Consider the following 27765-nt stretch of genomic DNA (forward strand, 5'->3'; position numbering starts at 1 on the left):
AAATTGGCAGTATTCTATTTAAAGGGGGGGGGAGGGGTGGGGAGAGTTAGATTTTCCAGACGTTAGGACTTCAAAAAAAAATCTATTATCTAAAAACTCTCTGCCACCAATTCAAAGTAGCCTGGCATTTCATTTACACTTTTAAAAAAAAAAAAAACATGGAAAATTTTACTGAAGTACTTCTGAGCGAGTGTAAGACAGAAGCTGATCTACTACTCTCTATTGTGTCACAACTGCTCGGCTAAAACTTTCTCTGGCCTTTAAATTAACAAATGGGGTATTTGCAATGATACAAACTCAAATTCTCCTTGCAGTTTTCTCAAGAAGTGGAACATCCCCTATGAATAATTTATTTGTTTTTGCCAAGATAATACTTTATGAAAATAAGCTTTTAACCGCTGGAAAAATAATCAGACTTTGATATTCCCTTTTTAAAATTTAAACCTATCCATAGGTATCTCAATTTCTAAAATACTTGAATATTATGCTCTCCTAAGCCACATTACCATTCCCTGTAGTGCAACATTTTAATAAGGTTTCACAATGATACCAACTCATCTGATGAAGCACAAGATAGGAAAGACAATGAAAGAGAAATGGGACAGGCAGAAGGACAGACGCTTATCTAAATTTTGTGGTATGGACACGAACATTCATGGCTGCCCATCAAATTTGAACAGCTTTTCAACGTTTTGATTGTTCCCCATGTTGTGTGTCCCACCTTCATAAAGCAGAAATAACAGAACTTCTGGTGTTCCTGTGCAAGCATGCTGGGCAACACATAGCAGGCTGCAGCCCCAGAAGTATTTTATGCCTAGCTCCTGACCTCTTTCCTCCAGGCTTGGCAGGATCCCATCCTGGTTCCTTTTGCAAAAAGAAAGACTCTATCATACATGGTTTATTTGTGGTTCTCTCATGTGTTTTCTTTTTTTATTTCCCTTTGCCATTTTTGAGGCTAAAAGAGGTCTCAGCACATAAAATTATCTGAACTCTTATTGCAGCAGAGAACTGCATGAGAAGTATCACCCACTCTTAATGCATGATTTCCTAGCTACTGCAAATTTTAATACAGTATGTCAGTCTTTTTCGCAGTATTTCATGCTAGAATAAGCACACAATGAATGCGTGTGATAAGTCAAATGGGTTTTAGATCAATAGCTATAAATAATTAAAATCTACTCTTTGTAGAACATTTGATGGGATATTTACACAGTCTGAAAGCATTGTCCCTTCCCAGTATTCCATCCTCTTCTTCTCTACCTGGTGCCCAAATAAACAAAAGTGAAATAAAAATAAGCAATAGACATGCCTCACTTGAATGTATACACACATACTGAACACCACGTATAACAGTGCCAACATTATTCTGAACAGCCATTTGAGCAGTATGGCTGATTCAAGGGGAAATTCAGTCAAAGTGAAGAGAAGTCTTTTTTACTTTCATGATCCTTAATTAGGTGGATCAATAGAATAGCTGTCACATTCTGGAAGGCCATTAAATCCACTAATTAGGGCTTCCCTGGTGGCGCAGTGGTCAAGAATCAGCCTGCCAATGCAGGGGACACGGGTTCGAGCCCTGGTCTGGGAAGATCCCACATGCCACGGAGCGGCTGGGCCCGTGAGCCACCAACTACTGTGAGCCACAACTACTGAGCCTGTGTCCTGCAACTACTGAAGCCCGCATGCCTAGAGCCCATGCTCTGCAACAAGAGAAGCCACCGTGATGAGAAGCCTGCGCACCACAACAAAGAGTAGCCCCCGCTCGCCACAACTAGAGAAGGCGCGTGCACAGCAATGAAGACCCAACGCAGCCAAAAATTAAAAAATAAAAAGAAATTTTTTAAAAAACGAAAAAATTTTAAAAAATAAAAAAATAAAATAAAATCCACTAATTAATCAAAAGTAAAGTTCAAAGCTTGGACTATATTTATTGTACTTCATTTTCTACCATTAGCACTTAGGACACTGAAGAGATTTCACCTCTAGTTATATTCTTGTCTAATTAATTCTATGATGCCACAGTCTTGTTTTTATCATAAAGCAGTTACATATAACACCCACAACCACTAACACTGAGAAGGCACCAGGGTCAGGCACTACTGACCAAATTAGAACCCATCTCATTGAAATTGGGCCCACTATTCATCCTGGACCTCAGTTTTTCTCTGCTGTAGAGCATGGAGGTGTTAGTTTATGAAGCATTCTGGAAAAAAAGAACCCTGCTAAGCGGTATCACGAGATCATGGATTTGAAGTATCCCAGAATCAATCAGCTGGAAAGATCGTTTAGAAGGCCAAAGGCATTATAGAAATACTGCACTGAAGCATATTACTAATCCTTGTCCTCTGTTTTTATTAAGTTTAAAGTTACAGTTCCTTTCACTTTTATTATCTTTATCGCCCCCTGCCCAGAAAAAGAAAAAACCCACAAGACCTCTCAATTTTCTAATGTATGAAAGAAAAAAATATACATATACAGGAAACATGCATGTAGGTAGCTCTATGTCAAAGGATACTATAAATTTTAATTCAGAAATAGCTTTTGAGTGTAGCCTGTCTTTATTACTCTCTCCAGCATAGTACACACCTTGTCATCCATTTAGTCAACAGGAATTTTTAAACACAAATTAGGTTCGAGGTACACAGAGACACAGTGATTAACGGGCATTGTCCTTATCCTCCAGTAACTTAGAGGAGACAGTTAAGAAAACTGTGAGATCAGAACAGCAATAAAATAAGCAAAATGTGATAGGACAGTAAGGATGACATATGTCTGGTAGGCGTACCTAACTCACATTGAGGGAGAGGTAGGAATCTCTGAGGAGGTGACTCTCATGTAGGTCTTGGAGATTAAGAATTAACCAAATGAAAACCCAGGTCGGGGGTGTGGAGGAGGGCAGCAACCACAAAGGCAAGGGGATGGGCATTGCAGGAGGAAGGAACACCATGTATACAAAGTTCAGAGAGGATGAAAAGCCTGCTTTGCTCCGAAACAATTTCTTAATGAAGGAATCAAGTTTTGTCTTTTGGTTTTTTGTTTGTTTGTTTCTTAAGGTAGGAATAAGACTTGGGAGTTCAAACGTTAAGAGCATACCAAACAAAGGAGCTCAAACTATATCTTGTAGGTGGTGAAAAGCCATTGAAAAAAATTTAAAACAGAGAGTGTCATGATTGAGTTTTGATTTTTCATGGTTTGGGCAACAGCATGGCCAAAATACCCTATGTCCTGCACCACTAATTTCAAGATAGTGTCACTGACATCACTACACGTGTGGATCTATTTCTGACTTAAGACTGGAGAAGAGGAGGAAAAAATAAAAAGAATTAATATTTTGTTGAGTGTTTACTGTGTTCCAGGTAATGTGCAGAGTGCATTTCTCCTAATGAACATCTTTACACATCTCAGGGCTATCTACATTGTGTACTCCTTGGAGGCTGACCTCGTGAAAAATCCATCCTCACAGTAGTTTGAACAGAAAAGTTTGCACAGAATTTTCTTAATGTTTTTTCCTAACAGTATTGCTTAGACTCCTGTATTCCACTTCCTGTAGTGAAGGTGTGATATTTTAAAATTTGGAGGCAGTTGGGGATGCTTACACAAATTCTGTCCATATCCTTAAAGCTAATGTGTTTTTAAGTGCTCTGAACTCCATCATGAGTCTTTTGGAAAAAGGCAATTAATGAGGGAGGGAGGTAATAAGGTTAAACAGAGGGTACTTGCAGAGAGTGGTAATTTTAGCACGATTGCCCTATTTATCATCCCAGATTACTTAAATGACAAAAATAAAACAACAAAGCACTCGTCATGGAAAATAAAATGTGTTATGTGTCTCTTCACTATCATTATGTGGTAAACTTTTTCAGTGTAGATTTCTGTCCAAATCCCACATCTAAATACCATTAACAATTCACTCCATGAAGACTATGATCTGACCCTGGGAATGAAGCAAGAAGAGGCAGAAACAAGGAAAAGGAAACTGCCAGGAAGCCAGGCCAAGGACAAAAATATGTAAAAAGAAGGAAGTGATGGAGAGAAGAAATAATAAACCTTGGGGATAAAATGCCAAAAGGAAGATTTTTAAAAATTTTCTGTTTCTGAAATCAGCAGGCTGAATAAATAATCAGAATATGGGGCAGCTATTTAGTACTCTACAGGGTCAGAAGAAAAATTTAACTTAAAAATGAAATATTTCTGGACACTTACTATCAAAACAGAGTATCAAAATTTCCAGGGAATATTGCCAAGTTACATGCTTTCTATGATTTTTTTTTTTTTTAACTTTTGAGGACTTTTATAATAAATATATCACTTTGGGTTTACCATTTTAAAGCACAACATACAATTTAAATGATTTCCTTTTGCTCTAAAGTACATTTTTTTTCTGATACAAATGGTGCTAACTTTGTCCTTTACCTTGTCCATTTAGTATTTTTTGATTCAGATAAAGTTTTCATAAACATTTAAGCTATCAGCCCACAGTTACAATTTGCTCAGGTATGTCAATGAAGTCAAAATAAAAATTTTTAAGGAGCCAAAATTGAGGCTAGTTTAATGAATACATATGCTAGTGTTATTTCAGCAGAATGTTACCCTTTACAGTTCAGAAGTGTTATTAATATATACTTAACACTTAGCTATATACTTAGCTGTGTTCTATTAATCAGCAAGTTTTTTTTTAAAAAAACTTGCACTTCTACTAGATTCTACTAGATAAATTTTAAAACTAATTCTGAATCACTCTAGAACCCAACAAGCTGTGACTTAAAAGTTAAATTGCTCTCCTCACAGGTCTGGTGGGCAGCGTATTTTTTTACACGTCAATTTTAATATGTTACTCTAATCCAATAGGTAAACTAGTCAAAGGATATGAAATAGCAAATACAAAAGAAAACCAACACAGGGGAAACACATTTTAACCTGAAATGACCTGTACTCTGAAAACTACAGAAGACCAAAGAAGAAAATTTAAGATGATATAAAAGAAATGGAAATATATTTGGATTGGAAGAATATTGTTAAAATGTCCACACTACCCAAAGCAATATACAGATTTAATGCAATCCCTATCAAAATATCCCTGACATTTTTCACAGAAAGGGAAAAAATAAACCACAAAACACCCAGAATTGCCAAAGCAACCTTGAGAATAAAGAACAAAGCTGGAGGTATCACACTCCCTGAGTTCAGACTACACTACAAAGCTACATTAATCAAATCAGCATGGTACTGGCACAAAAACTGACACATAAGTCAATGGAACAGAAAAGAGAACCCACAAATAAACCCATACGCCTATGGTCAATTAATCTACGACAAGGGAGCCAAGAATAAACAATGGAGAAAAGACACTCTGTCTAATAAATGGTGACAGAAAAACTGGACAGCTACACACAAAAGCATAAGATTAGAACATTTTCTCACACTATATATGAAAACAAACTCAAAATGAATTGAAGACCTAAATGTAAGACTGGAAACCGTAAAACTCCTAGAAGAAAACAGGCAGAATGTTCTTTGACATAAATTGTAGCATCATTTCTTTGGATCTGTCTCCTAAGGCAAAAGAAACAAAAGCAAAGAAACAAAACAAAAAAACAAATGGGACCTAATTAAACGTAAAAGCTTTTGCATGACCACTGACAAAATGAAAAGACAACCTAGGCAATGGTAGAAAATATTTGCAAATTATATGACCAACAAGGGATTAATATCCAAACTATATGAACAGCTCATAAAACTCAGTATCAAGAAACAAAACCTGAACAACCCAATCAGAAAATGGGCAGAAGATTGGAATGGACATTTTTCCAAAGAAGACATACAGATGGTCAACAGGCACGTGAAAGATGCTGAACATCATTAATCAGAGAAATCCAAATCAAAAACCACTAAAGAGGTATCACCTCACATCTGTCAAAACTGTAATAGAGAAGAACAAATCTGACTCCATATTAGATCTATTCCTTTAGCTCTAACCCTTGTGCTCTGTTGCCTTTGCTTAGTCATGCTGGCTCTGCACCTTTGTAAAAGAACGTTCCCTATAGCCTGAAATATACATTATAGCCCATTCTCAAAGCTCTGACCTTTAAAGGTTTAACACTTTTAGATATAAAAATTTGCAGAACAGAAAACAATAATTGCCTTGTTGGAGATTTATAGGAACATTGTGACCAGACCTACATGGACAGCTGCAGGAACAAAGGATTCCTGCAGCAAAAAGTTTTCAACAAGGAGCCATATCCCCTCCCCTTTTAGTGTAAAAGAAGCCTGAATTCTAACTGGGGTAAGATTGTTCTTTGGGATGCATTTCCACCATCTTCTCAGTCTGCTGGCTTTCCGAATAAAGCCACTATTCTTTGCCCCAACAACTCATCTCTCGATTTACTGGCCTGTTGTGCGGTGAGCAGCATGAGCTTGAACTCAGTAACAAAATGGCTATCATCAAGAAGTCTAAAAATAACAAAAGTTAGCCAGGTTGTAGAAATAAGGGAACCCTAGTACACTGTTGGTGGGAATGTAAATCAGAGCAACCACTAAAGAAAACAGTATGTAGGTTCCTTAAAAAACTAAAAATAGAACTACCATATGATCCAGCAATCCGACTCCTGGGCTTATATCCAGAGAAAATGAAAACACTAATTGGAAAAGATACATGCACCCCAATTTTCATAGCAGCATTATTTACAATTGCCAAGATATGGAAGCAACCTAAGTGTCCATCAACAGATGAATGGATAAATTATGTGGTATATAACATATACACAATGGAATATTACTCAGCCATAAAAAAGAATGAAATTCTGCTATTTGCAACAACATGAATGGACCTAGGGGATATTATGCTTAGTGAAATAAGTCAGACAGAGAAAGAAAAATACTGTATGTTTTCACTTATATGTGGAATCTAAAAAATAAAACAAATTAATATATCAAGACAGAAACAGACTCACAGATATAGAGAACTAGTGGTTACCAGTGAAGAGGGGGAAGGGGGGAGGTTCAAAATAGGGGTAGGAGATTAAGAGATACCAACTACTATGTATAAAATAAGCAGCAAGGATATATTATACAGCACAGGAAAATACAGCCATTATTTTAGAATGACTTTAAATGGAGTATAATATATAAAATTATTGAATCACTATGCTGTATACCTGAAACTAATATTGTAAATCAACTATAATTTTAAAAACAAGAAGTATAATGTAGCTATCAAGTCTCTACCTATAGATTGTCTAGATTGGAAATCTGGGTTTTACTTAACCTAATGCTTAATTTTCACATCAATAAAATGTTTATAATTTTACCCAAAAAAATCAACTAAAGGAAAACATTTTAACCCAAATAATTATAGAGTACCAGATGTCATTTTCTATGCATTACATTACTTGATATAAATAAGTATGTGTCTATGTTTTATAAGTGACAGTATTAGCATTGGTAAGGATATAATTTATTCAAGAAAGATGTGAGTATAAATTGTCACAAATTTACTAAAGGCAACAGACTATACTACTAAAACCTCAAATGTGCACATACCTTGAATTAATTCTACTTCTAAGAAAGTTTTTTGTTTTTTTTTTATTTTATTTATTTATTTATTTATTTATTTATGGCTGTGTTGGGTCTTCGTTTCTGTGCGAGGGCTTTCTCTAGTTGCGGCAAGCGGGGGCCACTCTTCATCACGGTGCGTGGGCCTCTTACTATCACGGCCTCTCTTGTTGCGGAGCACAGGCTCCAGACGCGCAGGCTCAGCAATTGTGGCTCACGGGCTTAGTTGCTCCGCGACATGTGGGATCTTCCCAGACCAGGGCTCGAACCCGTGTCCCCTGCATTGGCAGGCAGATTCTCAACCACTGCGCCACCAGGGAAGCCCTCTAAAAAAGTTTTTAAATTAATAATGAAATTATACATCATTTAAAAATTACAATGTATTCAGTATTGTCTTACGTAAAAGTTACTTTTTTTGAATAATGCCATGTTACCTTGCCTAATGACAATATATGGATACTGATTAATTTCATTTTTATTAATGATATCCAGTGTTCTACATATCGATTCTTGTTATAAAAAACTGGATCTGATAAGTACAGAAAAAGAGATGATTAGTGAAAAGTGTATTTTTTTATTATTTCAAAAATATTTTGAGAATAAGCAAAACTGAAAGTTTTTCCTCAGATGTCATAGTTTGGTTATACTACCTATGACAAGCAATTTTCCTATAATATGAAGAATCTTGAAACTAAGATGTTAAGTTCAAGGGTCTAGATCTGTGCCTCTAATTAAATGAATATCATCTAGTAGTTTTTCTGTTGCTGAAGTGCATGACATGGTTGGAGATCCTAACATCTCACTTCTTCCCAGAAATCCAAAAGTGCTTAAAAATATAAAATTTCAGGAGTATCACACAATAGCATAAACTAAAAGACCATCAATCTTGTACAGATTAATGAAGATTAAGAAAAATCACAGGCACAAGGGCCCAAGGTCATTAAAACATTTATTTTCCAGATCACATACTGCTAGAGCAAGGAAAACACTGATGACACAGAAATAGTACACAATATTTATTTGAAGTTTTGAGCATTTATTTTTGAATTAAAAATTTACAAAATCCCCAAATGTTTGTTGATAATATAGAGTAATAAACAAAATAATGAGTGAATTTTGACTAGTCAATGAAACGATGAATGCCTCTCTATAGTTTGAGCTGGAATGAAACTGAGATACAACTATCTACCCCACTGCTTTTTCTTACACAAAGGTGAAAAACTTGCCCAAGGAAACTGAACTGACAGACAATATTCTTCTACCAACTGATGAAAATGGAATTCGAGTTTCAACTCCTTTTCCCCAACAATACTCTGTTCTTCATTTTGATACACAGAAGAATATGTATGTCTTCTAACAATTGACTATTATAGAATATTCCTTCTGGTTCTCACACCCATTTACAAAAAAAGAATTTTGTACAGAGAATGTGAGATTTAGATTTTACTGACTTCATAAGAGCAGTTGACAGTGTTGATCACAATCACTTTTTTTTTTTTTTTTTTTTAAGTTATCAGCCTATCCACACACTTTAATTTTACCAATTGGGATCATACCATGCATGCTACTTCCAGCCATCATCAGTACTGCACCGTCATCACCACACTTCTTAGGGTAGTGTGTAAACCCTGGTGCACAGTCACTTTCTGAAATATTTTTCCAGGATACCCTCCTTCTAGCTCATCTCCTTCCCCATTGGCTGCTCAATGTTTCCTTTACTGACCTTTATCCCTCTGCCATGACTTCTGACACCTACAACCTGAAATGGGGCCAACCTTCACAGGTTGAAGGCACAGTCCTTCACAATACTACCTTCACTTCAGACACCAGCCCCAAGTTTGGGATCCCCAGGCCACATACACTTCTGACCAGCTGGCTACAAGTTTGGAGGTTTCCACTACCCTCCTTAGGATTGAAAATTCACTGTAACAACTCACAGAATTCAGGAAAGTGTTATACTTACTATTACAGTTTTATATAGCAAAAGGGTACAAATGAGAATCACCCAAGAGACAACAGAAGGAGGACAGGGAGTGTCTTGAAGACACATTTTCTATTGTCCTTTTCTTGTGGAGTCAGGATGTGTCAGTCACCCTCCTGGCATATCAATGTGTGACAGTATAGAATATTGCCAACCAGTGAAGCTCACCTCAACTTCAGTGTCCAGAATTTTTTTTTTTTTTGGAGCTTTATTACATAGGTATGATTAATTGAATTATTGGCTGCAAGGGTGGATTTCCAAGGTTGGGCTAAAATCATAAAGCTCAAAGTCCTAACCTTCTAATCACATGGGTAGTCTTTCTGGTGTGGCCAAGCCCCATTCTGAGTCATGTAGTTATTAGCACAACCCACCTTCAGAGCACACTAAGTGCCACTTAATTAGCATAAGCTATCAGGGCCCACCATGAAAAACAAAGACATTATTACCACTCAGGAAATTCCAAGGATTTATAGTTTCTACCTCTAGGAAGCCAGGATCAAAGCCAACCAAATTCTTTATTACACAGGATCCTCTGATTGTCCTTCAAATGTTGATGTTTCCCAGGATTCTTTCTCGTTACCATCAAGAGACTAAGAGAGCTCATCTTTTAAAATGAATTTTGTTGTCCTCTTTAGACAGATAACTCCCACCTCTCTGTATCAAGATGGACCCTCTTCTGTTCTCTAGATCAATCCTCAAAGTGTGGTGCCTAGACCAGCAGTATTAACATCACCTCAGAGTTTGTTAGAAATGTAAGTTCTCAGGTCCCACCCTATATATACTGAATCAGAAACTTGATGGTGCCAAGTAATCTGCATTTTAACAAATCCTATAGGTAATTCTGATAAGCATAAACGTTCGAGAAACATTACTCTAGATCTGTAACCCAGCTGCTTTTTGGATGTCCAGACATCTCAAACACAACCAGTAAAAAAATCGTAATTACCTTTTCTCTCATAGCATATTTCCACTCCTATTTCCCCTGTTTCAGGAAATAGCACCATTAATTGATTTACTGAACAAATATGTGTTTTATTTATTCAGTGCTTATTACATATTACTAAGGACAGTCTCTATTCTCATGGAGCTTACCATCTAGTAGAGTTAAAAGACAGGATTGTAGTGGGTAGTATAAGAGTTCTGGCCTTGTGAGAGATGGGGAACTAATAGTGGGGGACTGGGAGAATTTCCCAGAGGAAGAGAGATTTAAACTAATACAAGATGGCAAAGAACTGGGACTTCCCTGGTGGTCCAGTGCTTAAGACTCTGCCCTTCCACTGCAGGGGGTGCGGGTTCCATCCCTGGTCAGGGAACTAAGATCCCACATGCCATGCAGTGTGGCCAAAAGAAAAAAAAAAAGAGTTTAAGCACCTCAATCCCATTATTTGTATTAATTAATTAATTAACCTTCCACATGTGCTACTGTACTGATATTTTATGCTCGTTAGAAAGCAAACAAAAAGAAAAAGGCCACAGAGTTAACATAAATGTTAAAAAAAAGATGGCAAAGAATTACCTGGAGAATTAAAGAAAAGGAGGGAGAGCATCAGATGAAGGAAACCACACGTGTAAATGCTTAAGGGTAGATGGGCTGTGTCATATTTCAGGAGCTGAAGGAAGATTATTGCGGCTAAAGCATACTGAGTGGGAGAAAGGGAGAGATGAGATTGATATTTCATCTGGAGAGAGACTGTGCTTAACCTTGCAAGGCTTTAAAGGATTTTGACCTTTTAAGAGCAAAAGTGAAGAGTTATGAATACAGACCGGTATGATCTGATGTTTTGAAAAGGTCACTCCGGAAAAAGTGAGCCAATTGAACAGGGGAAAAATACGAGAATGAGGAGCCCAGACAGGAAGCTACTCCTCTAGTCACCCATAGATACGTGGAGGTAGCTTGGAATAGGAGGGGACGCGGACTGGAGAGATAGATCAGTTTTGAAAACACTTGGTTCTCCTAATTAAACAACTGTTACCCTTGACCCTTCTCCTATTCTTTTCATATGAAATCAATCTTACAGTTATGCCATTTTGACAACCTAATTTTCTTTTGTCTCCAATTTTCTGATTCCTGTAACTATATCCTAGTCTAGGTTAGATCTCACAGAAACCATCTATCTGAGCAACTTTCAAGGCCATACAGCAAGACACATCAGTAATATGTTTCGATCCTATCACTCCCTGCTTAGAATATTTTTATTTTTAAGCAACTGGAATTAGAATAAAGTCCCAGCTGTGTAACATGGCTTAAAGGCCTTCATAAAACTCAATGATGCTCGTTAAACCACATCTTTTAAAACTTCTTACCTCCAACTCTGTGTTCTAGCCATACTGAATTGTCCTAAACTTCTCCACCCAAATTAGGTTTCGTTCCCACTTGCTGTTCGCTCTGCCTGGACACTGCTCCACAAAAACCCAAAGATACTCCACACCACACCTCTCAGCCTTCAGCTCTTGGTATAGGTGTGACTTGCAGACCCTGGAATCCTTCCCTGGCCTCTGGATAGGGTAGAGTCGCTCATCCTTTGTTCTCTACAACACTCAGTAGCTCTACTGTATGACTTATCACACTAAGGGATGATACCTATTTACTAGTCCCTTTCTCCTGCTAGCTTCTTGAACTCAGAAAATATATTTTGTTCCTCGCTATTTATGCTATGCCTTGATACATGGTAAACTCACAACAAATGTGGGTAAATGATTAACAGTGTCATAAGTCCTAAATTTAATCACAGCTTTACTTTTAAACAACTGTATAATTTTAGTTAACGCTACCCTTGAGAACTTTGATTTCTCCATCTTCAAAATCTAGATAACACCCTGACTCAAAATTGTATAAGCATTAATTGAGAGTAATGGACACAGTTTTTAAACTGTAAATGTATCAGTTTATATGACATGCTTATATTTAACTTCTTGGTACCTTAATTTCCTCTTCTATAAAATAAGGAAGGTTTGACTAGAACTTGCCTTTAATTGCAGCTCAATAGACACTGAGTAACTGACTAAATGAATGAATGAATGCCAGACAAATACTCCATAATTTCATGGTCCTTTGTCAAAAACTTTGCAACTAGTTATTTCTTGAGTCCTTAGGATACTCTACCATTGAAGCCTTTTTCCCTCAAAATCCCTGATTGTTATTAGTATTATTCATTTTCACTATAATTTATTCAACCTCAATAAAGAAAATTAATATCCCTATATTTCTTCTGACCCAAGAGTGAGCCTCTGGTTGGGGGAAAAAAACAAAATACTCTGCAAAAATACGGTCAGTCAGTATTTTTTATTTGTTTTCTCCATTTAAAAAGTCAACTGCCTACACATCTATACCTCACTTTTGTCATACTTTCCAATATTCATTTAGAAATACCTTACACTAAGTAAAATAATATAATCTCTCCGTACAAACAACTAGTGTAACAAAGGAATCAGCAGACAAAAATTGTGTTTCACAAGACTTTTGCAAAACATGGGATCTAAAACAAGAATTTAAGAAACAGTTTAGCTGACCCCACTGTGCTCCCTGTATAAAATCAGTTTAAATATTTAGCATGTAATCATAAAGCATCAAGTCAGAACGAGAACCCCTGATGCTTTCATCAATGCTTTTCTCCTCTCATTGTGATCTCTGGTCAACCAAGAGTCACTACTTCCTAGAGCAGCAATGGAAGGGAGGTGACATCACACAAGCCTCATGTGCTTCTTTAATCTCTGCTCATCTGTGCAAGTAAACCTACTTCTTAGAAAGCTTTTTAACAATTACAATCTAGTTGCCAGTTTTCCTCTTCCTTTCAGAGAAATGCCTTCAAGCAGTTGGTGAAGGCCACAGTATTCATCACAATGCTAATTTACATGTCATACGGTATATTTGAAGCTTTTAACCCAGTTTTATACCTATTTCACATAAAACACATTTGATGTTTATTCTATGTATATACCATAGCTTTGATTTCTCATTAACTTCAAGAGGCTTTGGAAAATAGAAGATAGAGCGAGAGAGGATGGTCTTCAGAGAGAGAAGATTCCAAACATCAATTATTTCTTAAAATAAGATTATTTATCAGGGATATTTTCTCTTTAATTATGCATATTTTAAATCTTAGGTTTATTAAGATTCTCAAAATCCTGCAGGAGAATCTGAAAATGTCTCTTTACTTTGAGTTTAGATTACTAGTCTAACCCATATGCACAAGAAGACTCCATTAGGGGTTCCCCCAGTTTTCTCCTGGGCTGGCTCAGATTCATTATCTAGTGAAGCCCCAAGTATGGGAAAAAGGATCCTAAATAATATACAACAGACAAAAGCAAATTGTAGATAGTTATTATTTACTTTCAGGCTATATAGTGAATGAAATCCTCAATCTAATAAATATTTATCATCTGCCTTCTGAGAATCCATGTTTTTGTGGCAAATCTGGATTTAAATTAAAGTTATTATGACCAGGCCTGTTGATATTAACACCATTTAGGATTTACCATTCTAAGAGTGTGCCTGCTTTTAGGTATTTAGAGTCTGAAAAAAACTGGTGCAAACAAGTGTACAAAGAATATTCAAAGAGAGACATGCATGCATTAAGCTAAATCAAGAATAGCTGAGTATTTGCATTGATATACAGATCTATGTGGTAACCCCAGAAATAGCAGGGAGCAGATGACATCATGGAAAGTAAACAAATGGTTCAAGTTCAGAGGGAAGCGGAGGAGAGGGGGAGTATTTGGCTAATTTTTTTTTCCTGCTTCAAATTGATATTTAAGCCCTTGATCCAGCGAACAATAGGTGTGACTAATCCTTGGGACTATGAGGAAACTGACATCTGATTTACCAAACTGCAGGAATTAAAAGTTGAAAACTTCAAAACACTCCATGATCAAGTTCTATAGGTAAATATCAGGTGTTAGTCAACTCCACAGGGAGGATGATATTTTTCTTGTACTTTCAGTCCAACTATCGATTGGCAGAAGACCAGCCTTAGAAGTAATGGCAAAGGTGTGGCTAAGAGGAGCTTGGGGCAATCTGGGGACTCTCCAGAGTACTTGACCTCCCACTGCATTCCTCTGCACTTACAGAACTGAGTCTTGTTTGGCCCTGCAAACCCACAGGAGAAAGCCTTCTTAAATCTGAGCAGAGTGCTGGCAGGACTTTCCCTGGAGAAGTCTTTGTATACTACTTCTGCTACCGTGCTAACTCGCCTGCTTGCTCCCATCCTCTTGGCTAAATGTCATGCCCTAACTGTTCCTTCATACTAGGTTTGAGCGCCAAACTCTGCCTCAGCCCCATGTTCTTGGAATTGGTTACTGCCTGTGCTGGCTTTCCGGCTTGCCGCTCCCAAGCCAAGTGAGTCCCTGCCTGTACAGTCTGACTACACCTTTGTTTGTGCGGCATACCGGGGCTGAACATCTGGAAAATTAATGATAATGAGCATGATAGTAATTAGTACTTGTAACTGCTTTCAATTTTCTTGCTTAAATTTTTTTTTTTAAAGAATTAAGGAGGAGTATATTTGTTTATACGATAAGAAAAACAGCAGAATCAGATACCGTTCTGGTGTCGGAGCACTTACATAAGAAACAGTCCCTGTAGGATCTTTAATCCCTACAATGAAAAGAATTTGGAGCGCCTTTAAGTATGTACCTTAAGAATGTATTGGATTTTATTTGCATTTGAGATATTCAAGTGCTCCAAGGGAGAGTTGGAATGTCAACATATTTATCAACCCAGTTTGAATTATTTATTTTCTTAGGAGAATTAGCTGTAAGTGGAGGCTTTTCAGAATACTGTCATCTATAAGGCACCTATTTGTGACCTGGGACTCCAGACCTTTGTTCCTTACCTATTTTGCCCATTCTCTCCCATGACTACTGGTGTTCATTTGTCAGGGGTTCCATACTTGATTGCACATTGGTTTGAATCACCTGGGCCCTACTCCCTAGAGACTTAATCCTGGGCATCCAGAATTTTTCAAGCTCCCTGGTGATCCTATTAAGCAGCCAAGGTTATAAATCTCTACTGCAGTGCTTCTCAAAGTGTGGTCTCTGGGCCAGCATCATTGGCAATACCACATGTGTAAATTCTCAGACTACTCTTCACACATACCAAATCAGAGGTGAAGTCAAGCAGTGTGTGTGTGTGTGTGTGTGTGTGTGTTTATAAACAGCTTTGAGATATAAGTCACATGCCATACAATTCACTCATTTAAAGTATACAATTCGGGACTTCCCTGGCGGTCCAGTGGTTAAGAATTTGCCTTCCAATGCAGGGGGTGTGGGTTCGATCCCTGGTTGAGGAGCTAAGATCCCACATTCCTTGCAGCCAAAAAACCAAAACAAAACAGAAGCAGTATTATAACAAATTCAATGAAGACTTTAAAAATGGTCCACATCAAAAAAAAAAAAAAATCTTAAAAAAAATAAAGTATACAATTCAATGGCTTTTATGATACTGTACAAAGTTGTACAATTATCACAATTTTAGAACATTTCTATCATCTGAAGAAAAAAGAAACCCCTGCAGGCCCTAAATCAAAACTCCTCAAATCCCTTCATCCTCCTACCCCTAGGCAGCCACAAATGTATTTTCTGACTCTACAGATTTATATTTTCTGCACATTATAAATAAAATCAGACAATATGTGTTCTCCTGTGACTTCATTAAACATAATGTTTTCAAGGTTCATTCCTGTTGCTGCATGCATCAGAGCTTCATTTCTTTTTATTGCTAAATAATATTCCATCGTATGGATATACCACATTTAATTTATCTGTTCATCAGTTGATGGACAATTGGATTGTTTCCACTTTTTGGCTATTATGAGTAATGCTGCTATAAACGTTCATGTGCAAATTTTTGTATGGATATATTTTCCTCTTTCTTTAGTGTATATATCTAGGAGTAGAATTGTTGGATTGTATGCTGTTTAATCTTTTGAGGAACTGCCAGACTCTTTACCTAAGAAGCTACACCATTTTACTTTTCCACCAGAAGTGTAGGAGGGCTCTCATTTCTCCACATCCTTGCCGATACTTCTTATCGGACTTTGATTCTAGACATCCTAGTGGGTATAAAGTGGTATCTCATTGTTTTTGATTAGCATTACCCTGATGGATAATGATGTTGAACGTTTTTTCATGTGCTTATTGGTTATTTGTATTTCTTCTCTGGAGAACTGTCTCTTCAAGTTCTTTGTCCATTTTTTAATTGGGTTGTCTTTTTAGTGAGTTATACTTATTCTAGCTACAAGTCTCTTATTAGATACACATTTATTAGATATAATTAGACTTGCAAAATTTTTCCATTCTATGGGCTGTCTTTTCATTTTCTTTATAGTGTTCTTTGAAGCATAAATGTTTTTAATTTTGATATTCAGTTTCTCTTTTCTCTTGTATTATTTATGCTTTTGGTATCCTGTCTAAGGAACTACTGCTTAACACAAGATGAAAAAGATTTATGCCTATGGTTTATTCTAAGTGTTTTTATAATTTCAGCTCATATGGTTTACTTTGATTTTTTTATATGTAATGTGAGATACATATATAATTCTTTTGCATGTGAATATCCAGTTGTCTCACCAACAGTTGTTGAATAATTTGTGTTTCAATAAGCCTTACAAGGAATTCTAACACCTGCTTTAGTGTGAGGATCATTGCACTATGTATGCTAAATCTTCTCTTTAATTACTGTGAGACCCTTCTAAGCATGGCATATAGGATGCTCTATTCCAGAAAATTTTCAGTTCTCTCATGAGAATCATATAGATCAGTTAAGTGTAATACTGTAGCTATACATCCATAGGTAGGATAAGAATGAAAATAATATTTGATATATTAGTTCAGAATCTTTTTTCAGAGCTAGACAAAAAGATTATACTTTGCCGTATTCTGAATATCATGTGTTTTCCATATTTGAGTATTAATGTGCATAGCAATTCCCTGCCCAGCTGACCCCGTTAAGAAATAGGTGTAATACTCTGCATTAGCCAAACTATCTTGTGAGACCACTGCAAGATTGTTCATGCACAAAGTTGGATACGTGCAAAAATCCAGTTAATTGTCCTCCACCCTACTTCTTTTTCAAGGGAAATGGTAAGGGTCTATTTTGTAATGAAAGTTATTGGTTTGGGTATGATGAGGATGATATATTTTCCCAAGCCAGCTGTAGTATAGTTTCAATTCTGCCAGATTGAAAGTGAATTGTTTAAACTCAAACATGGCCAATGCCAAAGCCATCTGTCAGGCAAGTGAGATTTTCTTGAAAACACTGTTTCACACTTGCTACCATCTTTAGCAGGTTGGGGAGCTTCATTTGGTTTATACGTCTTTGGAGAAGGTACCTTATCCCACGTCTTTCAATATCGGTACCACCAAAGTGAAGTTAGATATGTGTATCAACTATAATAACGTGTATCAACTATTATAGTTGTATGTGTATCAACTATAATAATAATGGAAGGCTGTATATTTCTGGCATTGAACTAATCTTGACACGGTAGGTATTTTTGCACCATTTTACAAGCAAAGCACTGTAATTTATCCATAGTCACCCACCTAGAACGTGATAAAGATTTGAACAAAGGTTCTTCAGACTCCAAAGGTCTAGCTCTTTCCACTAAACTGCCTAACTTCATATACGTATATATATGTGCAATAAAACTGTACAAGTGTTAAAGCCAAAAAGTGTCTAGCTTAGACATACAGGGTCTTCTTACAAGTTCATTAATTATTTGACATGATATGCTTTACAAGCCTGGCTTCCATTCTAGAGACACAGTAGGCAAATAAAGGGGTACACTTTTATTCCTTAAGCTCAAAATTATCATGATAGAAAAGGAATTTATAATGATAGAATAAAAGAAATGCCTGGCTTCCATCTGGACAGAAGGTCAACCTATATCCCATTTGTTTGCCCAGGCCAGTCATAGTTTACTTCTTCTGTCCAGCATAATTATTAACAGCATCTCCTTTACTCTCAAAAATTTCCCATTTTATACAACAAATTATGTGGTCACTTCATATCATGGCTGGTATGAGCTACTCACCCAGGCACAGCCTCTCTCTAGATAACTACTTAGAACTATAACTCAGTGTATCATAAGTGCGTGCCTGCCTAAGTATTTTCCTCCTACCAGCTTACTACAGAATGAAAAACATACAATGTCTTAAAGAAATAATTCTAATAGTATCTTCAGATGACCTGTATTGGGTAATAACATGGAAGAGAATCTGTTGCCAGGACCTATTCTATCAATGTGAATTATTTATCTGAATACCAAACAACTGTGAAAACTGAGGAATAGGATTAGTGGCTGAAATGGCATGAAGCATGGGTATTTACTTGAGGGGAGCAAGAGGCTTTTCCGTGAGGCTCCCCGGTAGTTCTCAATTAGCTAAAAGGAAACCTTAGGTTCTGGAAGAAAGCATGATGACTGGAGGGGCAAGAAAAAGACATGAGTCTAGCTTAGTGAATGTCAAAGACTGTAGTATTTTTTAAATGTAACTCTGGAACCCAGTACCACCTCTGCAATATTGTAGTTCAGTGGATAAACTTATCAACTGACAGTGCCTTTCTTCAAAAACATTAAATAAACCAAAATAGAAATATCTTCTTTTAGAAGAGTGTTGACTTTATTTGGATTTACTTATCAAGCTGTTTTCCCATCTCTGAATCCGACTTTAACAACCAATAGCTGACTTGGAGAGGTTCCTATATTTAGAAAACTAGTTTCCTGATATATTCCTAGAAAAATATTACATATTGTTCTCCACCTTGGTTAGGGGCTGTCAGGGATAAGCCTGCTTGGAGCAAGATTCTGTGTAACTAGGCACACGTACAAGAAAGTTAGTGTGGTAAATCTATCTGTGCTTCCTCATAGATCATCTTTATTTCTTTTGGCTATCTTAACGGAGCTTCAACACAACAGTAAGACTAGTTTATTAATCATTTGCCTTGTAAAATTATGTCAAGTTATCTGATTTCCTGCTTTGAAAATGTCAAACTTTTCTTCCAAAACGCAGCCAATTTGCAATTACCTAGAAGGGGTTATAGCATTTGGGCTTGGCTTTCTGCAAGGCAAGCTAGGGCAGACTCACAAGACTCCAGGAAACCCTCCTTTGACACTCCACCTCCCCCCTCCCTGTTGACAATCTGTAGGAATCCTCCGGCAGAAGAAGTCAGAGGCCTTTATTCTTCCCAGTGTGAAATTTAATGAGTGTGCTATACCATTATATAATTTAAACATTTATATTTATTTAATTTAAATAATGGTACAGCACAAGTTCATGTTTGTTCCAGCTTCTGCGAAGGATGACAAGTATGGAAATAATATTTCAGTGCTGTGGACTCTCTCAGAAAAGCACCTTGCTTTCTTCCAGAAGCAAAACTGAATTTTGTCTGGAGTCAGTTGTCTTTCAGACTTTCTTTCCTGAACAAACAAGAAATGCAAAGCTGTATTTTAGAAGCACTGGGTCAAGATCAAAGATATGATGAATTTTGTCACTCTCAAACACTGGGCTCAGAGACCTGTTTATTAATGTCACATACATCAGTGTTGCTGACAATAAGCCATTCTGCAGGAATAAGGATGATGATCCTTTGTGCAGGGGGTGCTTTTCATTTTCCAGACTGTACTCACCTCTGGAGCCTCAACCAAATACTCAGACAGTTTAAGAATTCCACTGGCCTTTGCTCACAAGTTAGCTCTCTGTTCTGCTATGAAGAGATAAGAATTTTCCATTTTCCTATCAGTATATCAGACTTGCATGTAAAACATTTTTTAATTACATCAACAACCTCCATTCCTTCAGCGAATGCCCCATTTTTTGAGCAGGTATTATGCAACAGACTCTCCTACCACTGTTAGAGATTCAAAGATCATCAAGATTAGTTCAGTTCTGAAAAACATACTGAGCACATACTATGCCAGATGTTGGGGAGGTATAGCCTATACCAAGGGAAGATGAGGAGTCCCGCCATGGGGGGTTATATTCTAGCTGGGGATGTAGGTTAGGAAAGCAGTGGTTCAAACAGTGCTGTGATATAAGCAGACACAAAGTAGTGGGGGTTTGCATAGAAGAGAGTAGAGGAGCTCAAAGTCATCTCCTGATCAGTGTGTATCTTTGAAGGAATAAATAAGAGGAGAGGTCTGCCAAGCAAGTCAAGGAGGTAAGCCATTTCCAGGCAGGAGGAATGCACGCCTAAATGCAAGGAATAGCTTGTGTCTCTTCCATGTAGCTGCAGCCCCAACTTTAAGCAGGCAGGGAGGGGAGGAATGGGAAGAGGTGCCCCTGGAGAAGAGGGCAGAAGCCATAAAGGGCTCCTCTTCACATGAAGTCCCAGGGAGACCATGAAAGGATGTTGAACAGGTCACTAAAATCGTCCCATTTGAATGTGAGATGCTTGTAGTCGTGTGGAAAATAGATTGGAGCAGGTGAGAGTGAACCTCACTCTGACCTATTTCGTGTGGAAAATAGATTGGAGTGAGGTGAGGTGAGGCAAGACCATCACAGCGATCCCTAAGGCGGCAGGGCTGCTCTCAACACCACACACAGCACAAGGTCTCACTTCAGAGAACAGCCTCGCACAGCTTCTTCTCTGCCACTTCTCATAAGGCCAGCTGAAAGCCAGTACACATTTACAGAAAATTATCTAATAGAAAATCCAGAGGAGCACATAGCTAGATGTCCTAAGTCCTGTCCTTGAATTAAGGTACATTAGAAAGCCATTAGCTCAACACTCTGCAGAAAAATCTGAGATTGATTATAACAACAACAAAATGTCCATTTGCTATTGAATTTCTCTTGGAGACCTGGTTAAAATGCTGCGTGTGTCTTCTAAGATCCTATGTTATGTGTAGTAATTTTTAGGATTTAAAAATGAGGAAAAAATTTTCAAAAGGTTGAGTTTCTCTTTTTATTTGAACATTTATTTATAAAACCTAATTTTGCTCTGGTTGTTGTACAGCTCAGACCAACTTTTCCCCTCTAATAATTACAAGTATAATACTAATTTCACCCTCAAAAGACAGGTGCAGCTTTTGTATATATTTTAACTACTTTTAAAATATATGTGACTCTTACTGTAAATTAATTCATGCCCATTTTGAAAATAGCTGGTGTATAAATATGAAATTAATTATATCATCCTCACATTGATAATTCCTACAGAATTTTCTTTTAAGGTCCTAAACATGACACCCACCCTAAGTAATACAGCAGAACAACCCAAAAGGGTAACTAGCTTCAAGAGCAACCGGACTTCTATTTTAAACGCTTTTCCTTAATGTACTTCCCAAGATGAAAGGTTATGTCTGAAGCCTCAATGGTTAGCATCAGGCCACAATAACATTCCTAATTTACTTCAAAGAGAACTTTTTTGGAAATCTGTTTCCATGATCGTGTTTTGAAATAACCACTCAAATAGAGGAATTAAATTCATTTTTATCCACCTCCAGAGTATCTTAAAAGTTACAGCTACTCTATAGATGTGCTTTCCTGAAGAGAATTTACTGCACACCAATATGTGAGAATAAAATGTGCTTATCCCATCTAGTATCTCCATCAGAAAGCTATTACCGCACACTTGAAGTTATTTTTAATCCAACCACATGAAGTTTTTGTAGACACGATTCTGAATGATCCCAAGTTCAAGGACAATTCTAGAAAGTACTGTTTCAACATCAACATTTTGATAAATTTTATGTCATTTAACTTTTGTTAAGAGAATTCAGCATCAACAGCTTATCAGTGAGTTTACTATGCGTTTGTCTTTCACTGTACAGCTCACAAGACCACAAGTAATGTGTAACCGGTGTCAGAGGCCCCTCACTTCTCACATTGCGTAGACCACCTCCCACGCAGGCGGACATCTACCCTGAATGTAGGGGGCGGATATTAGTTGGGTACCCTCATACTGCCTTTTCTTAGTAAGAAGTCAAAAGTCTTGCTCATCCTATTTATAATTTTATCATCAACTAAAGGATACTTCTGGTACACTGTAGATGGTTTAGTTCTTCTCCAACTATTTTAACTTAAAATGTATCAGTCCCTACCTCCTGTTATTTCTTTCTTGGAATAAATCTGGTGGCCCAGGACTTGGAGTTAGGTATGCCTGAGAGGGTGCTAATGCATTTATAGTCTCACACTTGCTGATCCAATTCCCCCTTCAAAGGTCCTGGTTTTCCTTCTGCCCTTGTCTTTCCTCAACAAGTTAATATAAAGAAGTTTTAGGAAGCTATGGAAGATTTGAAAGAAAGAGGAAAAAAGTTCAAAGAGAAAAAAGGAAGTAGAGAAGACTTCTTTTACCCAATATTAGGTTTCCTGAAAAAGTCAACTCTCCAGCCTCCTTCTTCCAGTGTGAGAAGTCACTCCTGCTTTTATGTCACACCTCCCCCCACACACACACACTTTCCCAGCCAGTTCCCACACAGATCATGGCGAGCTGCTATCTGGGGCTCCATCTACATGCATTAGGAGCATCTCTGTTTCTGAGCCCCTGCACCCACTTTCCCCTAGTCCAGTGAAGGTTTTCTGGCTCATCTTTGCTCACCCGGAGTGGACTAGAGTAGGCTCTGCTCCCTGACCTTGTGTTAAGTAGCCCTATCACCGCACCTGCGTCCTATCACCGCACCTGCGTCCTATCACCGCACCTGCGTCCTATCACCGCAACTGCGTCCTATCACCACAGCTGTGTCCTATCACCGCACCTACGTCCTATCACCACAACTGCGTCCTTCTGCTCTACTGGCCAGTTTCTTCAGCCAAGACTCAATTTTATTTAACAATACATATTAAAAAGTGCACAACAACACATTTACAAATTTAACCCCACTGTCATCAATGTAAAATTAAAATATCCACTGCACTGTGTGTAGCCTTCTCTAACTCCCGGTCCCTCCTATGCCTGGATAATGACGTGGCTAAGTCATGACCCGGTCCTGTCCTAAATAGCTCTTCTTCCTCTTTTGTTAGCCAGTTCTGTTTGTTGCTGAGCCCCTCCTGCATTACATTTTGATCTACATTTCATACAACTCCAATGACCATTTATTTTTTGTCGTAGGAAAAAAAATAGCTGATTTGTAATTGCTCAGTATTCCGATTAATTGTTCAGATTGAAAAGTGCTTCTATAGACCTACCATTTCAGCTCTTATATTACTGAACACACCATTTATTATTTTGAAAATAGTGGCATTATGGTTTTCCAAATACACAAAATAGTTCTCCTTCAACTCCCTCTGGGAGAGGTCCAAAGAGTTTTATAAATGCTTCGTTAGGGGAAAGAAGGAGGGAATCATGCTTTTCTGATGCTACCTGGTTGAGTTTCGTCTAATACACAGAAATCATTGTAACTATCAATAGAAAAAATATTTCCAACAGGAGCATTAGTGGTAGAAATTAAAGATTTCTTACTCTTGCTCCCCTGACATCTTGCCTCGTTCACCTTATGTAGATGTTGCTTAAACATTTGAAATGTAATTAACTATATCATTCAAAAATGGAGCAAAATTTCATGTACAGCAAAGGAGGAAATGCTGATCGTAATGAGAACAAAGAAAACATAATGTAACTACCACTATCAGCAGGAATTGTTGATAAAGGCATGAAAACCATTTAAAGCCCATCAAGAGATGAGCCTTTCAGTGGGAAGGGTTGAGAAGCAGGCAATAAGGAATTGCTACTATGGTACAGAAATACTTTTCTGCAACTTACAAAATGGTCAGGAAACATAAAAACACAAGGGTCTCTGTGAAACAGTGTTTAAAAAAGCACACATGAAATTCATAAGGATTAAATTCACTGAAGGATTAAGAAATAGACTGTAAGTGAAACATGGAACAGCACTTTTATTCTAATTCAGTATTCTTTAATAAGGGTATTAGATTATATTAAACTGAATATTATAACCCAAGGTCTAAGTTAAATTAAGCCATAGAAAAAGTGATAAATGATTGTGAAGTGCAAACATTTGTGAAGTATTAAAAGGACGTAGCTGGTATTTGCATCTAGCTGGTATCTGAATCTAGCTTTAAAAAATTTTTAAATTGTAAGGGACACATATAATGTTCCTGGGACCATAAGAGCCAGTTATGAAACGAACCCTTAGAGTCAGATGCACGATTTCTTCCAATTGTCAATTTCAGTGTCCAGAAAACCCTTACTGGTTCAACATGAAGTCTTTCTTGCACATGATTCCCAGCTAATGCTTAACTAAAAGAATTTCAGATTTTTGAACAATTTGTTCTACTTGAGAAGTAAAGGCATGTCAGATCATAATCAAATTGCAAGAAAATTTAGCAGAGCCATGAAACCCTGCAGGTAATACTCAAGGCCATTGGATTCCAGCTCTTCCCCAGATATGGGTCCAAAAGGATGACTTCTTCCCACAGGAACATGAAGATCGACCAACCTGAAGTCTGCCTCACAAAGTTCAAGCAGGTGAAGGACCCTGATAGGTTCACATTTGTCCTATTATTTAATGCACACAACACCACTCTAAGGAGAGTTTTACAATTTGTCCCACATTTATAGCCGAGAAAACTGAGTCTTGGATAAGTTTAACTCACACAGAATGAAAATGAAAGAAAAAAAAGCAAGAAGTCTCCAACTGAAAATCCTGTGTACTTTCCAATATGCTACCTAGAATTTCAGTGCCCTACAGTCCCTAATTTAGAGATAATCTAAGCTTGCAGAACTCTGGGGAGGCTGTGTATGAAATTACTCGTTAGGAAGAATCTGAAATAATTCATCATGTACAAATAAGTAATAGGAAAAGTTACATGTTGAGTCATTTTATGTGCCACAGAGCCAGACATGCTTTGAATATGTCAACTGCAATATTTCATCTGTATTTTTTTCTTCTTAGTTTTCCTCACATACTTATTAAACTGGTTGATCACAGGTATACATAGCAACATAAACCCGTTATTTTAAGTTTAGTATCTATAAACAGTAACAAAATGTCATTCATTGGCAGTTTGGGGATTTCTTGTTATCGTTCGTGTTTTGAAAGATGGCCAACGTGTTTTTGCCTCACCTAGCTTTCCCTAAACTAAGGACAACACGGTTCTTAGCACAAGCCTCAATCTTGTACAAGCAGAGACCTGAAATAAAAACCAGAGTAGAAGAAAGTGTGTAAGAAGTGGCTTTCCCTTCATATGTTCTACAAAGTTTCCTAAGACCTCATTGATGGGGCAAAAGAATTTTCCTGATGGGGCAAAAGAATTTTCCACTAGTCAAAGAAAATAACCAAGCTATTAGTGAGAGAGTGAAGAAATTGTTTCAAAATTCCAAGTCAGATGTCTGGGATATATTCATCTGAAAAAAAAATCAAGGGGAGTTGAATATAGATGCATATGTGGAAAGAAAATCATTCATGCCATGCAGCATGCTGGACACAGGGTATATAAAAAGAGAAATGAGGCAGCTCATGTCCTGGGGAAATTCTTTATGGAAAAAAAATTTGAACTATTATAATTATAGTACAATTTGATATGTGAACTATTAACAATACTGGGGAAAGTGGAATAGTAAAAAAAAGAAAAAGAAAAATGCCTACGGATATGGGAAAAATCTTCACAATTGAAACATGTTACACAGGGTATGATAGAATATGCCACACCAAGAAGAGAGATAAAAGAGGAAACAGCAAATGCAAAGGTACCAAGTTGAAAGGCCAGGATATCATCAGGCAATGATAGTTTAAGTGAACATGAGGAGGGGAATAGGAGATGAAAGTGAGGAAAAGTTGAGACAGTTCACCCCTGTGAAGTCATTATCCAAATCCCAGGAATCGTCTTCAACAGGTCTTGACAGCCCCGAAGACACACAAAAATAGATTCTCATCTTATCATCAGACAACCTAACCCAAAAAATCTAAGGTGGGATCCCGGAATCTGCATTCAATCTGCCCACAGGGTGAATTTGATGCTGGGTAAATGCAGGACATGCTTTGAGAAATACCATCTTAAAGCTTCAAGGTGAAAAGCTTTATAAGTCCCATGGGTGGTATAGATTGGCTCAGGGAATCCCGAGAATAGGAAAAGTTCCCAACACTAGTGGAAAACAGATTCTCATTTCGTTACTAATCTACAAGGAACAAGCTCAAGGGCTTTGGAGATCTTATCTTACTGTAAGTTGGAGTGGCAAAGATTCATCGACTAGGTTTAGAACAGTAATTCTTAAGTTTCAGTGTACATAAGAACTGCCCAGAAGACATGTATACAAGTGCAGGTGGCTGATGACTCACTCCCAGGGTTCCTGATTCAATTGGGTTGGGTAAGGCCAAAGACTGCATTTTTAATAAAAAGTTACATATTAGTGATTCTGATATCAGTGATCCTCTGAAGGATGTGACTGATTATCTGAAGACACAGGGAAACATGGCTCCAATGGGATCCTTATAAGCATTTCTGTAGCACTGATGTTTTACAAACTGATTAGACATCTAGTCTGATTTACAGCAGGTCCAGCCTATTCTAGGCCTTCAATAGCTATTAACATTTAGAATGTACAGATTAATGTACAGGTAACAGATTAATTTATCTATTATCTGATTATCCTTTACCCTCATACAACGATCACTTCATATACAAATGCTTTGCTTCTTCAGCATTACAATTTTCTGTTGAAAGTGTCATTTTTCTTTTTGTTTTTTTGTATTTGTTTTGTTTTGGCCACACCTTGCGGCATGTGGGATCTTAGCTCCCCGACCAAGGCTCAAACCCTTGCCCCCCTGCACTGGGAGCTTGGAGTGTTAACCACTGGACCTCCAGGGAAGTCCCAAGAATCATTTTTCTTGATCACTGTCCTAAAAGATTTTCAGGTAATTAGTGGGGGAAACCTCTTTTCTTTTATCCAAGTTACTTCTTGGTGAGCCATGATCTCTAGCCCCTTTGCGATTTGTTTCATTTAGGTGAATGGGTGTCTATTAGGCAACACAAGCCAGTATTTAAGCTAATTCCCCATTAGAAACTATAAGAAATTCAAAGTACACTTCAATAACTCAATTGTACACAAATTTACAATATAATTAACTTACTGTCTGCTCTACCTTAGAAAGATTTAAGGTTTGATTTCCCACTAGTAAAAACTTGAGTTTACCATTATTGTTCTAGATCAGAAGCCAGTTTCAGAGTATACTTTACTGGAAATGTGTAATTTATTAGCTCAAGAAATTGTGTAATTTATTAGGTCAACAAATTATGGAATAAGAGACCAGAGTGGGAACCTAAGCTGTGTACCCACT

The sequence above is a fragment of the Eubalaena glacialis genome, chromosome 8 (genome assembly GCF_028564815.1).
Source record: "Eubalaena glacialis isolate mEubGla1 chromosome 8, mEubGla1.1.hap2.+ XY, whole genome shotgun sequence".
In the NCBI taxonomy this organism is placed as follows: domain Eukaryota; kingdom Metazoa; phylum Chordata; class Mammalia; order Artiodactyla; family Balaenidae; genus Eubalaena; species Eubalaena glacialis.